Genomic DNA, 14,133 nt, shown 5'->3' on the forward strand with positions numbered 1-14,133 from the left:
AACAACCGACTTCCATCGGAAGAGTACTGTACATGGAGAGGCTGACAGCTGGGTCCAGGCGGCCGCAAGGAAGTGCCTCCTTATTACACGCAAAATAATTATTCCTCCACCTGACAGCAGGGACCCACCGGATGGGCCACCTTATTTCGCGAAAAAAACGTTCCCTCCCTGACTGCTGGGACCCACCAGACGGGTCAGCATATTTTGCGAAAAAAATGTCCCCCCCGCTGTCAGCTTGGCCCCACCGGAAGTGCCTCCTTATTACGCACAAAAAAATGAATACACCCCTGCTAGCTGGGACCCACATGGTGGGAGGCTGACTTGTGGGCCTACTAAGTTGACTGGGACGGGGGCTTTTGTCAACTTTACTCAATATGAACGATTCTAGCTCCAGTGACCATACGATGTCCATCCAACGGCCGTAGTGCTTCTTCAACCTCTGGTCTTCTTGCTCTAGCCGCCCAAAGCAGTGCCGGTCGTGCCGCATGCTCCTGCCTCCCATGGCCGGCTGTGCTGCCGCGAAGGCCTCACCGCCCCCTACTATTCCCACTGCAGGCCAGGCCCTGCGGCGACGGCAGCCTCCCACCGCAGCCGAACCAGTGAACCCTCGTACTCCTCTCCGTGCGGGCTTCCATTGCCGCATCTTCCCCGGCTCCCCATCGTCCCCTTCCTAGGCCTCGCCGTCGTCCACCACCCTGGTGATCTCGGCGCGGCGTGGTCAATGTGGTCAAGGAATGACTTCCATCGGACGTGGACTGTACGTGGAGAGGCTGACAGCTGGGTCCACGGCCACAGCAAGGAAGTGCCTCCTTATTACACGGAAAATAATGATTCCTCCACAAGACAGCAGGGACCCACCGGAAGGGCCACCATATTTCGCGAAAAAAACGTTTCCCTCCTGACTGCTGGGACCCACCAGCTACACCTTTGCACGCAAGGAAGTGCGTCCGAGTAAAAAAAAACGATTCGCCCTCCTGACTGCTGGGACCCACCAGCTACATCTTCGCACGCAAGGAAGTGCGTCCGGGCAAAAAGAAACAAAACGATTCGCATCCCTGACTGCTGGGACCCACCAGCTACATCTTTGTAGGCAAGGAAGTGTCTGACAGTCGGGACCCACCTGGTCGAAGCGTATGTAGCGTTGTCATTCTGGTCGCGAACGTGTATGTACATACTGGTCGATGTAGAGGCGTGCATGTGTCGTAGTAGAGGCGTGCACGTACATACAGCGGCGAGGGTGCAAGAAAGAAAATACGGCCACGTACGTACATACAGGAAGGGTCTCGAATGCCTACTTGCGCATACGTACATGGCTGGGTCGGAACGGAGAAACAGCGTCGTCGTCGTGTTCATGGGGAGCCAACCGGCAGGGTCGGAACGGAATGTGTGGTCATGTTCATCAGGAGGGCTTGGACGGAACAGGCGATGGAAACGAGGCCTGGTGTACCGCACAACGGAGGAAACGGCCTTGTGTTCGACCGACCACGTTTGAAACGGGATCCTGTTGATCGAGAGGGGCCTGGCGTACCGCAAAACGGAGGAAACAGACCTCTTACGGTCGAAACGGGGGTCCTGTTGATCGGGAGGGGTGTGGCGTACCGCAAAATGGACAAAACGGACCTCCTACGATCGAATGGGGGTCCTGTTGATCGGGAGGGGTGTGGCGTACCGCAAAACGGACGAAACGGACTTGTGTTGGAGCGCTACGGTCGAAACGGGGGTCCTGTTCATCGGGAGGGGTCTGGCATACCGCAAAACGGGACTCCACGGGATACTGTTCATCTCCACCGTCGACCTCCTCCAGCCTCCACGGGCTCCTGTTCATCCAGCCTCCACCGCGCGCTACTCCACCGGCTATTGTTCAACCACCCCTCCACGGGCACCCCTCCACCGTCTACTGTTCATCCAGCCCTCCACACCACGGGGTCTTGTTCAACCACCCCTCCACGGCCACCCCTCCACCATCTATTGTTCATCCAGCCGTCCACACCACGGGGTCCTGTTCATCAAGAGGCAACGCCACCGCTCGCTATTCATCCACCCCCCCCCTGCAACGCTCACTGTTCATCCCAGAGGCAGCATCGATCGGCTTCAGTTAGCAGCAGTAGCAAAGGAATCGCTCGATCGGGTTGAGTTAACAGCCATCGATCGATCACTCGGGTTCAGTAACGCATAGCTTGCAGTGCAATCGCTCGGGTTCTGTTAGAGCCCAATGCCTCGCTCGGGTTCAGTTAGAGCCAACGCCTCGCACACACGCGCGTACGTGTACGAGAGAAACGCGCATCGCTCGCCCCCCGACCTCCCACCATAACCGGCAACTCCCCGAAATTTTCCTCACCCTCGCTTCTACCACGGGTTTTTCCGTCATGGACGGCCCAAAGAATGTCATGCAGCTGCGTCTCCGGCCCGCCCAGGACGAAAAGCCCATTTTCTGTCATGATTTTTTCTCATAGAAGTAGGAGCCCACCACATCTATGATGATACCGGGTTTTGTCACAATTATCGTCATAGAAGTGTCATATGTATGACAGGAAAAAAATTCGTTCAGCCCAAAATGTCATAGATGTGTCTTTTTTTTGTAGTGAACCATGCTGATGAAGGTTGAAGAAAATGCAACCTCATCGGAAGTCGCTAAGACGCTTTGCCCCATGGTGGGCGCCAACTGTCGTGGTACTAAGTCTAACAGTAAGAATAGGGGGTATGTATGTAGAGGCAAGGTCCTAGCTACGGCAAGGTTGTACGCAAGTGTTTACGAGTTCAGGCCCCTCTCGGAGGAGGTAAAAGCCCTACGTCTCGGAGCTCGGAGGCGGTCGACTGGAATGTATGAATGTGTGTGTTACAGGGGGTGCGAACCCTTGTCCCAGAGGAGGGGTGGCTTATATAGAGTTCGCCAGGACCCCAGCCATCCCCCATTACAGAGGGTTGAATGTACATAAAGATTGAGGCGTTACTAGTAATGCCAGCCTTAAGTGCCTTTAATGACCTTAAAGACTACAGAGTGAATGCTTGCGCATTGCTATTCTGAGTGACTTCTGGTCTTCAGTAGGTCGAGTAGTTTCTTGTATGGTCGAGTGGTTGACTGGTCATGTGACTTCAGGAAGGAGGGGTACCCGAGTGGTTCATTTGTCGAGTGGACTGCACTCGACACCTTTACTGGGTACCCTCTGTTGTCTCTTGAGCTTCTTTGCTTTTAGGGTAGTGTCCTTGGGTAGGGCGTATAGGTCAGGCCTATGACCCTACCCTAGTTCTCTATCCTCATCACATGGAACAACTACGAACCGCCATCGGTGCTAACTCCAATCCCCAGCAAACGTTCGCTGGGAGACATGGCAGTTGCAAACGCTCGTGATGCAGTTACAGTATATGTGTAAGGGTGGCGGTTTTGTCAAATACTATGGCTTAAAAACAGGCTACCGTCGGATGGAAATCTGACAGTTACGTGGGATTGGCCAGGATTGAGCTCATGGCGAACAATCGCCAGATATCATTACTAAAAAAAGGTTAAAACACCCGGGGCTATAACTTGCCCCGGCTGACCACTAACAATGATAGTAACATAGTTGTAAAATGGTCAAAGACCGTGTCTATGTGGTGTTTGGAACTATATGCAAAAAAATTAGCAAGATGTCCGTGCATTGCATGGAACATCAAGATGCATTTTTTTACAAAACACCTGTTGTGATTGACCCATGCAGGAGTGTCCCATGTGAAAAACTAATGATATCTTGAGAATTTTATCGGAAAATGGTACGTCGACCATTTCATCGAAAAAATGATATCTCAAGAAAGATGATAGAGGTGAGGAGGAGTAGGGTGTGGTGGTGAATGGTGGTCGGACTGGGTAGAGGGATGAGGATGGACGGCGCCGGCAGCGGCCACCACCCAAGATTGTTCCAGAGACTTCCTTTTGTAATTGCTCAGCAATGAGGTTGTGGGAGATAAGTATGAACGAGGCAAGGCCTTATCTGTAAATGTGGAGAGAGATGCGGGTATCTTTTGTAAAATTGGCATAGTTTGCTTTCTATCCGTTAGATATAGATCGGACAGTCTATATTATAAGATGGTAGGAGCACCATCATCACCAACTAGGTTTTTTCTCTACTCCTACTCCTATAAAAGACTCAGTTGGTGATGATGGTGTGTCTGCCATCCGCCATTTCTGACCATTAGATCTGCATCTAACGGTTCTGATGTAAGTTGTGGCCTTTTGCAACAACTCCCACTTCTCTGCTCCAATTTACACAAAACCCCTTAGTATCTTGAAACCAACCACATTCCTCCCTTGCTTCATCAAAACAGCCCAAAGAATATATTTGGAGTGAAACATAAGATATTTTTAGTGATATGTATATCAAAAGTAAATTGTTTTCTTTCAAATTTGTGAATATGTATTATTCTACTTTGGATCTGTTGCAACGGACGGGCTCATTGTTATAAAGGTTTATCTCTTGCATTCTTCGCAACCAACACCTACTGTACTGGTCCGGGCCGGATGCTCGCAGCACGATGACCTGAGTTCGAATTATGTCCTAAACTTTAGATTTTTTTAATATATACTTCTTTCGCTACTGTACTGGCAGTGGAACCCAGAGAGTACTTAGAATACAAGATTAAGGATGGATTTGTTTCTTTTTAACTTACTGTATGAATCCGTAGCCAGCCTGCAAGTCATGTACACTGTACTGACAGTGGAACCCACAGAGTACTTAGAATACAAGATTAAGGATGCAAGTAACTTTTTATAGAGGGAGAATCATACACGCAATTAACTCAAATGGATTGGATGTGACTCTATTATTCTCCAACGGCAACCGGCAAATTTCCTCCCGCGGGCCGGAGTAGGTTTATCGGTTTGCATGTGGGTTTAACGGAGGGGTTTGATCGAGGCGAGGAGGCGTGTTCAGCCGGGCGTGCAGCGGACGGTGTAGTACTATTCGATTTGATAGCTACAACTAGTATATTATAAAAAACAAAAAAGAGTATAGAGATAGAGATAAGAATAGAGACTAGGGAGGAGCACCATCTACTGCTTTGTGGGCTACTCCTGCGCTCCATTCGGCAGCCGCAATGTCCCCTACAGCCACTCCCTCCTGCGCTCCATTCGGCGGGAGCTGTTGAAATTTGGGGAGTGCACTCTCGCGACTGCTGGCAGCGACGACTTCACCGACGACGACTTCTTCCCCGACCTCGGCAGCCTCTTCCTCAATGACATGGGCGACAACCTCAACGCCAACGGTGCTGCTCCCGTTGCATCGTATGTGTCTCTGTCCTTCCCGTTCGAAATCGTGGTAGAATTCATGTTTCTAGTCTGTGTCCTAGATTCGATCTGTTCATCTACTATGCTAGTCCGCATGATTAGTTTAATCTCTGTTATAGCCGTCATGATTTATTTTGTGCTTATTCAGACTAAATCTCGTAGTAACTTGCTCATATATTCAACTGGCGGAACGTCCCCTACAGCCACTCCCATTTCATGGACGGCCTGGTCGATGCCTCCAAGGAGCCCTTCGTCTACTGCTATGAGTGCCCGATGCCGTTTTGGGGCTCGCCGGCGGACATCGTGCATCACCTCACGCAGGTGTGCAACAATCACTACTAGCCCTTGGCAGAGAACATCAAGTACGAGACGTGCTACCCATCCACCGTGCCGGAGTCGCTGGAGGATCACCGCCGCCTGCTAGTCTCGGAGGAGGCCAGCAGCGTCTTCCTCTTGATCATGGGCACCGGCGAGGCCCGCGCAGACCGCCGCCCATCTCTGTACTATGTGTCAGGGGCGACGCCGCTGACGCTAACACTGACACAAGGCCAATGTACGGGTGCGTGCTCACTATTACTACCCCTCGGAGGTATGTGGGCAGCAACACTCGCTATGTCAAGCTGACTTGGACTCTGCCGAGCTGGGACCTTCCCACCGATGTGGACATGGAAGACACATGGTATTATTTGACCCCCGACAATGTGCACGCGGACTCCAAGGAGGTTCACATGGACATCTGCATTACCAAGTTAAATGTTGATCATTAGTCTTTGCTCAATGTAATCCGCTGTCTAAGCATGTGGAGACTTCCATGCATGATCTTGCTCTATTGGAGTATCACGCATGAATAAAAGTGTATCCATTTATGGTTTAGTCTAGAATCTTCCATGCATGAATTTTTACTACAGTACTGGTGAAAGACTTATGATGAACCATTTCTTACATCTCCTCTGCCCCCTTCCAAGTCATCCTCATTTAATCCCTCCGTGTAGGTGTATAAGGGCATGGTTAATACTTAAATAGTATAGCCAACTGTTGACTATAAGAAAGTGCCATGTCATCTGTAGCAAACATGTATAACAATGGATACTCAAAAACTAATTCTTGAAGATCATTTCTTGCAAAGCACAATAAGTGTTATTTCTTCACAAGTTTTCGATGCAAGTTGAACAGTTGAATGCTTTTGTTTGCAAAAGATACTTTTTTTTATCTATTTCACCTGGATGTTTGTGAGCTCTAGAGATGAAATTATATCCGAAAAAACCTATCGATACACGTTACACATGAGATGACCCCCACATCCTTTGTTAAAATAAACAACTCCCCGATCAATGCATTTCACTCTTCCGTGCAACGCACGGGCACCTTACTATAGATTAGTATGGCCAAAAATTGAACTAACATTATATATGGTACGATAAATGCTGATGCATGTCACCTAAAATTATATCATTGAAAACTATGTTCAAATACGAATCCAACAATATAGTTTTTGTTGACATGCACTAACATTTTGTCAGTTAAATCTTCAGTCAAATTCAATGGGGATAAACCACGACCGATGTAGTACTAGTGTAGAGGGTGGTGCTGCACGGGAGTCTCACCCCGCTCGTGGCGTGGTAGTAAAGCCGTCATATCACAAAACCCAACCACTCCCGGTAATAAGTGGCCTGGTAAAATAAACTGACAAGCAACCATCACATCCCTCCATCTTTTTTGCATTTCTCTACATTTACTTTCTCCGGTTCATATTGCACACTCAATCCCTAGCTACTACTCCTAGTATCTCTAGCTACTACTCCTAGGGCCAGTTCTTTTGACGGCTTAAAAAATAAGCCGTCTCTTCCCGAGCTTTTCCCATTAGACTAGTCACAATGAAGAGTAACATTAAGGCATCTCACTCATTTATTTGGGCTTCTAAACTACTACTAGTACCTACGTCCTGGTTTATTCATCGCCATTGTAATTTGTGGTAAATTTTGACCAAAGATTTAACTGATAAAATGTTAGTGCATGTGACATGCACAAACATTTCATTAGTTAAATTTATGATCAAAATTTGACACAGATTACAATGGGGACAAATAAACCAGGACGGAGCTAGTAGTAATGGGATTACTACTAATCTAGAAGCCTAAACAAACTGGCCCCTGGTACTCCTACTAGTAGTACTAGTACTCAAGTTGGAATTCCAATTGCACGGCACAACTTGTTTGGCAAAAAATTCGATACAGGGTGTAGGAAGCGGTTTGGGAAGTTGCATGCCTTTCCGACCAGTGAGATACTCCGTACAAAGTACGACAGAGAAATAACCACAGAGGAGGAAGCTAAAACTAAACAATCAAACGAGCATTTTTGCATTTGTTTTGCATTGAATCGTTTCACAAGCTTGACTAGTGTTGTTTTTCTACTTTTGCAAAAACCGCATCGTAATGTTAAAACGTGCATTTGCGCGTACATAAGTAATAGTAGTACTCCCTCCGTCTAGGTGTATAATGTCTTCCCTCCTTCTTGGTCACGGTGCACAACCAAAGATGACTTATTCACCTGGACGGAGGGAGTAGCACAGTCTGCAAGCATATATAGAGAGAGACGTGTAGTGCGATAGTATATAGTAAAGCTTGTGCTATATGCACCTACTTACAAAATGCATACGGATACACAAGGTTTCCAAACTTTCCCTCTTACATAATTAATAAGGATGCTAATAATTCGCGAAGGTTCGGGATTTATCATTTGCGTCCCAAAACTAATGAGATCACCTTACGAAACTAAGTTATACTCCTACTAAAAGCCATAGTGCTCGAAGGAGCGCTTGCGGCGCGCCACGAGTGCCCTGGTGCGTAGCCGTTTCCCAGCGCGCCAACACAACGCCTCTTCCTCAGCCTTGCAACTTGCGAAGTGCTGATTGGCGACTTGCCGGCGAACGAGCACGATCTCACCAGTGTGGTGATCCGGCACCAACAGGTACTCGTCCTTGCAGGAAGCGTGCACCCTGTCCAGGTACCGCCAATTGTAGATGAGGCGCTTGGGCCCGACTGCACTTAGGGCGTTGGCACGGGCGTCCTCCGCCACCCTCACGGCCCTTGCACGAGCCTTCTGCCAAAGAGCCAATTTCTTGACTCTCTCAGATGTGACATAGACCTGCCAGGCAGCTTGCCCTGCGGCGCGCTTCTCTACCTCGGCCTTCTTCTCTGCCTCTATTTTGGCGTGCTCTGCCGGCGGCAAAGCCTCCCACATGGCAATATCCATTTCTTTCCAAAGCTCCTCAAGGCTGGGGGGGCTCGGCAGGCGGAGTGGTGTTCTCCTCGTAGCGGGGAGCCGACACGTCCTCCGACGCGCGTGCTGGCGAGATTGGGAACGCCGATGCTTCCACCTCAACGCATCATGGCAAGGAGTGGAACGCCAACGCGTCCTCCTTGACTAGTGGCGGCGAGGAACAGAACAATGATGCATGACCGTCCAGGCGGTGCAGCGCGGGGCGCCTAGGGCTTGGGAGGGGCGATGCCATGATGGTCGACGTGAGAGGGAGGGGGAGGAGATAGCGATGAACGTGTGCGTTCTTCCGAATGCCATGGGAGGCGCATTATTTATAGCGAGTAATGGCACACCTACGTAAGATATGGACTAAGCTGCACTGACTTAACTGCAGGTCTAGTTGCGTCACTGACATGTGGGCCAGACCCCTGTTGGGCCATATGTCAGTGACCCAATGCACTTGCAGTTAAGTAACTGAAGCAGCGTCCCGGAAGATATGTTGCGTGATTAACATAACAACTACATGGGCATATTTGTTGGAGTAAATTACGGGGGAGGGAAGGGGTGGAAATATTGCTAGTCACAACGAATTGGACGTGCACGGGTGGAGGAGGCAGATTTTTCCACACGGGGTGGAGTGGTGGGACCGGCGGAGGGAGAAGGAGAGTCTGGCAGGCATATTGTTTCCACACATGGAGAGGAAAAGATTTGGAGATGAACGGGCTTCCTGCAAGTATGGGGAACGGTGCATAATAAGTCATCTTGCATGCCGGGCCAGGTATAGTCTCAAGTCATTAAAAACATACACGCCCCACACATGTTCATATTTCAAGGTGCACTAAATTATTGCATGTGATGATTAAGGCTGGCCATAATGGTGGTATCTTAGCTGGTGTCATGCACACGGGAATAGCAAACATGCTGATGTGGCAAAGAATTAAAGAAGAGAGGGGGGTTAGAGTAACTAGTGTTCATGCATGCATTGATAAACACATTTTTTTGTGAAGAACGACAGCATTAGTTGAGTACTTTTGCAGACTACAAAAACTATTCCACCGCCTCTATCTTGCTAAGAGTAGGTGAAATTTTTGAATCGAGCCCTTTAAACTAGAAGGGAGGTAGTAGTACTCTAATAGCTAACCTTGTTGTGATGAGAAGAAAGGACATGGAACGCACCTGGACGGAGGAACTAGTCTGCATTGTGCATTTAAGTTTTGCCTGAAGTCAATGTACCTCTACTTTGACCAAACTTATAGAAAAATGTATCAACATTCAGAATGTCAAATCAATATTTTTATACTCATAAAACGTACTAGTTCTTATACTCATTATAATTAATATTGTCGATATTGATATTTTTAGTATAAATTTGGTCAAACACTTTGCAAACGGTTGACGGAAGTAAAAAGGACCAGAGGGAGTATCATGCGTGCGGAGTAGGCAAAAAAATGCTCATTTATAGCCGGTCGGAGTCTCAAAGGGCACGACCGCGCGAGTGAGGCGAAGGTTGTAGGAGGCGCGACGGTTGACGGAATTAAGTGAAGTTACGGGGCTGTTAGGTTCCCAGCCACAGTTTGCCAAGCCAAAATTTGGCAGCCACAGTTTAGTTGGCATGTGTTTGGTTTTTGCCACACTTTGACTTGCCACACTTTATTGCCCCCATGGCCCATTTGTCATAGAGACAATTTTTTGCCAACTTCTGCCAAAGTTTGGCATCCAATTTCTCAGCCACACTTGTGTGGCTTGCCATACTTGTGTGGCTTGCCATACTAGTGTGGCTAGCCACTGGCTTGGCCACACTAGTCTCCAACCAAACAGACCCTACATCCACGCGCCGGAATGGTGTGCGAACAGGCAGAAGCTATACCGTTAGGCCTACGATATGGGTCTAGTAGACATGACATCTAGTGGGTCCCGCATAGTTCTCGAGAACTCTTTGGGGGCTTGTAGCCGTTTATCCACTGGGCAAGCCCGCAACCCCATGTTGTTCGCACGCCCTACTCATCCCCGTCTTCTACTAGTACAATACCTTACAATAGTTCGCTCCCATTCGTCCCGTCCTTTCACATTACACCAGTTCAACTTCTCCTAACCCTCCTCCAAAATCCATGGTCTCCCAAATCTCCATGGTCGCCGCTGAGTACCAGGTTAGAGCCATCACCCGCGATGAGTTCATCATCATCTATACACATGGATCCGTGACGGTGAAAGCATGCCTTGCTCACTTCCTATGCATGTTAAACAATTCAATGGATGAGTGGGTCGCTGGGCTAGCTAGATGTTGAGTACACCACAGTCCTGGAAAGAGAGAAGATTCTAAAGGAGGCAGAGAAGAAGAAGCCCGCCGTGATCCAGGTTTGCATACATAACGTGTGCTTGGTCTACCACATGTGCCATGCCGACGTTGAGTGCCAGGATTTTAAGAACTTCCTCAAGGACGAAAGAGTGAAATTTGTTACTGTAGACTTTAGGAACGACAGGGATGTCCTGGGTCGGATAGGCCTCGTTGTAGGCCAACCCTTCGATCTCCAGAATGCAAGCCTGGTGTCCTCCTCTCAGACTTCAATGCTGACCCTGGCAGCAGCCATGATTGATCCTTCGTACACTAAACTGAAGAAACCCCACCACGAGTTTCATCATGCATGGGAGTCGAAGACATTATATGAAGAACACATCATGTACGCAATAATAGATGCCTACCTTTGCTTAAATATCTACAAGGGTTGGATGAAGAAGCAGAGCCCAGTGTCAGTTCAAGCAAAGAAGCATCGGTGAAGAGGAGGAAGAAGAGGGACGAGGACAAAGTCGAGGACGTGGACTCGGACTCTGAGTAGGTAGCAGTGTCGTCGCTCATGTTGGTTCTATTGCAGTGTCAAGCGGACTATTTGCTTAGTTTATTTTCAAGGGTGTGTTGTGCTGAGGCCCCAGCAGAACTATGTTTATGTTCTTTCTCGTTATTTGAACTCTTTAGTACGTACAGTAGTACTAGTACTATGTCTTACTACTGTTCTTCTTGCAGTTGATACTACTGCTCATATCTTTGTGTTCCTACTTTACTTAATACGTCCATACTAGTAGTATAATTTGGATCAGTCGATTTGTGAAAGAAGTTCGACAGAGCGAAGGAAGAAGACGGCAGAGAAGCTACCCCAGTATCTATATTAGGGTGGCAGGGTGCCCATGATCTATCTTATGAGTGTTGGGTGTGGAATGCAGTTCGCCGAAAAAAATGGATCGTGCCCGTGGTTAAACGGATGGCGGGGTGGGGGGAGCATGGCGGTGGCAGGTGGTTCAGGGGAGGGTGCGGCGGCGGCGGTAGGCGGTTAGGCGTGTGGCGGGCTGAGAAGATGAACCATGCATCTATTTCGGAGGTTGAAGAAGCCCTTCTAGCCATCCATGTTGCATCAAACGGCTCACAAGAGTCGACTGACCCAAATTGCTCCTTCAGATTGCAGGATACATGTGGCATTCAAGGTCTCGAAGGTAGATTCCGCGTCCGCACCCGGTTTGTGGGCTCGACGCACGCGCGACCGGCTTCTGCCGCGGCAGCCACCATGCGCGCCTCCTCCACGTGGGTGGAGACGACAATGACACGCTAGTTCCTCCTCACCGGCATGCTGGAGCACGCGCTCATCCTCCTCTTCATACGCTGCGTGCATACAGCGGCTCCACCAGCTGCTCGCGTGCTTGGCAGCGCGGCGGCATCGTGAGGAGGGACTGCAGACGACGTGAGCGGGCGAGCCTTCGGCTTCATGGCACAGGGATGGCGGTGACACGGTGGTGATGGGCGAGAAATTGTTGGCCAGAGCAGGCGGGCGCCGGCATGCGCAACGGCGGCGGCGGCATATTGATGAGTGCGCGTATGAGAGCTTAGTTTAGTTTTATATAGGGTTGGTCAAACTTAAAAGAAAACCGTACTAGTACACGTAAATATTAGACTTAGGCAGCGCTTTTATTAGTTACCACAGCCACGATACGGAATCCTGTGCAAGCGCGTAACCCGCGGCCACGCGGTCAATCGAACGGTACGTCACCGTGTCACGCTCGAAGGACATCCACCGAACCTTTTTGTGTGTGTGAAAACAATTCCCGAATATTACTCAACTTTTTTTTCTTGGAAAAGTTCTTGACGCTACAATATTTCCATATATTTGAATTTAGCTCCAGTTCGTGTTTATTTGGATTTGGACGTTTTAGGTGCACCCTAGTTTTTTTAATACTGATTTTGTGTGTGTTACTGAGAGAGAACGTGTGTATGTGTCCATATGTGTGTTGTGGCGGAAGGGAAATGTGGAGACTGTGTGCGTGTGATAGAGACATAGAGAGGTGTGAAGGTGCAAATGATCATGCATGAGTGAGACATAGACAAATGCCGATATGTTGTGTATACATGATAGAACGGTCTTCTATTTTACTTGTGTGTGTGTGTGTGTGAGTGAGAGAGAGAGAGAGGAGCATCCGTAACACAACAACCATCTCTCTCAATTCGTCCGTCCCTCGCACGATCGCATGTAACACATGCATCAACGCGCACATTTTGACACCCTCACCCGGCCCCTGCCCACCTCAAGGCCCACACATCGCTCTCTATCTCACACACACAATCTCTTCGTGAATACCCTATTTAGCATGTAGCTTTCCGTCACATACACACACATTTCTCTCCTTAGGTTTGTTTTCTCTCAATATCTGACACACACACACACACACACACACACACACACACACACACACACACACACACCCTCCCCCGAGCACACAATTCATCCCCATCCAAGGTTATATGGCGACCACTCTCGCTTGTGCTTCTCTGCACCCCAGCATGCACAACACCTCAATCTTCAAAGAGGGCATCGAGGAGATCGAAGACAACGACCACACTGCGCTAGAGAATGCGGGGCCATTTGGAAGCAGGATGATGCGACGACGGCTGACTGACTTCTCCCCTATCCTCTCTCTCACACACACAAAATTACCAATCCCTCTCTCTCCCGCACAAAATTATGAATCCCTCAACCCACTAGATCCTTCCCCTCTCGTCCATGTTTTTCCAGCTCTCTCATCAAACATGTTGTCTCTTCTCCTTCCACATGTACAGAATCCGGATGCACACGCATCTCACGTATATTGGCCCTGTTTGGTTTGGCTGTGGATTTCTAAAAGCAGCTGTGAAAAATCTACTATGGAAAAACAGCTGTTGAAAATCTGATGTGAAAAAGATGTAGGTCATTTGGCAAACCAGCTGATACAGCTTTTTCAGATTTTGGCCCGCAGCAGAATCAGATTTTGGAAAGCACATCTTGGGCTGCCTCCGCTTTTGGTTTAGATTTTGGCAGCGGATTTTTGGAATCGGATTCTGCTGGGTTTGCCCTTTGGTTCAGATTCTGCTGCGTGGCAGCGGAATCCGTCGATAAAAGCTAAACCAAACAGGGCCATTACATGTCTCCATCTTTCTCACAGACCTAACTTCTTCCTCTCTCTTTCTGTCTATCTCTCTCTCTGTTTCGTTAGGTTTTTCTCCTACTCTCTCATCCACATACATACAATCTTTCCCGCCCTATCTGCTCCATCTTCGCAAGCTCTCTCTGCACGTTTCATTCACACATTGGGATATGTTA

Source organism: Triticum aestivum, chromosome 2B (assembly GCF_018294505.1).
Source record: "Triticum aestivum cultivar Chinese Spring chromosome 2B, IWGSC CS RefSeq v2.1, whole genome shotgun sequence".
NCBI lineage: Eukaryota > Viridiplantae > Streptophyta > Magnoliopsida > Poales > Poaceae > Triticum > Triticum aestivum.